Source organism: Salvia splendens, chromosome 10, assembly GCF_004379255.2.
Source record: "Salvia splendens isolate huo1 chromosome 10, SspV2, whole genome shotgun sequence".
NCBI lineage: Eukaryota > Viridiplantae > Streptophyta > Magnoliopsida > Lamiales > Lamiaceae > Salvia > Salvia splendens.
Window position 1 is genome coordinate 26504642 of NC_056041.1, and position 2220 is coordinate 26506861.

The 2220-nt window shown below is 40.7% G+C and overlaps 1 long non-coding RNA gene across 2 annotated transcripts; it reads right to left on the reverse strand.

Annotated features, from left to right (window-relative positions):
• Positions 1 to 436: 436 nt before the first annotated feature.
• LOC121752071 lies at positions 437 to 1230 on the reverse strand. 2 transcript variants are annotated; one of them, XR_006040247.1, is made up of 2 exons: positions 1018 to 1230; positions 437 to 652 (listed from the first exon to the last, which is right to left on the reverse strand). It is a non-coding gene; the product is annotated as an uncharacterized LOC121752071 (long non-coding RNA). The 2 variants fall into 2 exon arrangements; XR_006040248.1 differs by lacking the exon at positions 1018 to 1230 and adding an exon at positions 798 to 949.
• Positions 1231 to 2220: the final 990 nt, after the last annotated feature.

Consider the following 2220-nt stretch of genomic DNA (forward strand, 5'->3'; position numbering starts at 1 on the left):
GGCTTTTTCATGGCCTCATTAATATCAAATGTGAATTTCTCCCCGTGAAAATCAATGCAAATTGTCCCTTCAGTCATGTCCACGATTGTCTTAACTGTTCTAAAAAACGGTCTCCCTAGCAATATACCACTAGACTCCCTAGCTTCAGACTCACTGTAACGCCCGTACTTTTTATGGAAGATGATGCTCGTAAATCGAGGAACGGTCGAAGAAATTATATTTGGATCAACACCAAATATAAGTTGTGACGCTAGGCGTTCTTTAATTTTGTGAAGAACAAGATAACGAAAGTTAATAAGGTTTTGCGAATTTTAATTATCGAAAAAAATGCGAGAATATAAAGTACGTATATTTACATTTGGGCTTCTCAAATTAAATTAGAGTCCAATGAGTATATATAAAATGGCCTTGGGCCATAACAATATATACCTAACAATTAAATAATTATCAACTTGGGCTTTCAACTAAATGAACCCAAACTAATTTAAATGATATATGTTGAGCCCAATACAATTTCCAAAGATATGAGAGCAAGCCCAAAAGAAAAAAAAAAGTCTTCCTTCCTTCTTCTTCTCCAAGTAGTCTACGGTCTTTCACCATGGGGGCTCTTCACCTCCAACTCTCTTCACTTTCCATCTTCTCACAATTAATTCTACAAAATCAAGAGTCACCCATATTATAACCTATGTTCATTCATCTTTCCACTACTCTTCTACTTCAACTTCAAACAAAACAAAATTAGAGAGAGGGCCGAGAGATAGAGAAGAGAGCCGAGAGTGAAGGAAGTGGGTTGCTACCATTCTTGCTCCTCCACCACCAAATTCAATCCTTCTTGAGGTATAATCTCTTTTCAAGCCTCAAAGCATGAATCTTTGTATATATATTTCATACATCATTGCATAATCCACTTCCATAATCAAATCAAACAAAATAACAATCAACAATTGAAATTAATCGAACACTCTGCCGTATGCAATCGAAAGTCCCAAAGAACGTAACTTGATAATAAAAATACACCTTGCGGGTCTTTTCGGAGTGTTTCCGAGCGGGTTCGGAGTGGTTTTGGGGAGGAGGAAGCGACGACAGCGGCTCGACGGGGAGGGACGATGGCGCGACAGCAGCTGCGCTGTCCGGCGACAGCAGCTGTGCTGTCCGTCGACTCCGGCAGCAGCTCCCGTTGGCGAACAGCAGCAGCGACGGAACAGCCACCACGGCACTGTGCAGCGGCTAAGTAAGCCGGCGGCTGGACCCCCACCGCGACGGCGATGCTGACGGATCGAAGGCGACAGCGGGAGTACAACGACGCTGAGCGACGCTCGGCGGCTCCGACGCAAAAAGGGAGGGGCGGCGGAAATTTTAAATGAAGAAGAAGAATAGAGGAAGAGGAGAAGAGAGAGATAAAAGAAGATGAGAGAGACGTGTAAAATGGTGGAAGAAAAAGGGATTTGGGCTTTTGTCATTTGGGCCTCTACTTGTTTTTTTGAAAGTGGACCTATTAATTAAAATGGGATGTTTGGTTAGTTGGGCTCCAAATCTTTTTGTTAGGCTTCAAAATTTTAAATTTGGAGATAAAAGGTGGGGGAATGATTAGATGATTGGGCTGATAATTTAATCGTGAATAATGATTTAATTAAATCCCGGAATAATTTGAAGCACGAATAATACTACCCAAGTGCGAAGTAAAAGTATTTACGAGGAGAAATAATTGCGATGAATTAAGTATGCGTTTAAATAATTTTAGAAAATTTATTTCCGACGTCATGGAAAATACGAGGAGCCAACGGAGGAAAGAACGAGCGTAAGCGACCGACCGGCGTCGCACGCGACGCCTTGGGCGGCCGCTGAATAATTGAAAATACACGAAAACCGAAAAAATGAATTAAAAGATTTTAATTGGAGTGCATGCATTCTAAAATGTCTTCGTTACCGAGATTGATGTGAACTTTATGTATTTTTCCGAAAAGGTGGTTCGCATGGCCGCTAAAGTCGGAACGAGGAATTTTACGGAAATCCTAAGCTTTTGAGTTGGGCTTTATTACTTAAACTCTTTTATTTGAAATGATATGTTATGGTGAAATAAGGGTGGTTTAAAATAGTATGTCATGCCGTATTTTATGTTTTGAATTGCCTATCTGATTGTCTACTGGGATAATATCCTACTAGACTTTTATAGTTAACGAATTCGGGTCTGACTTGGGAGTGAGTCCTTACTCGGACTAG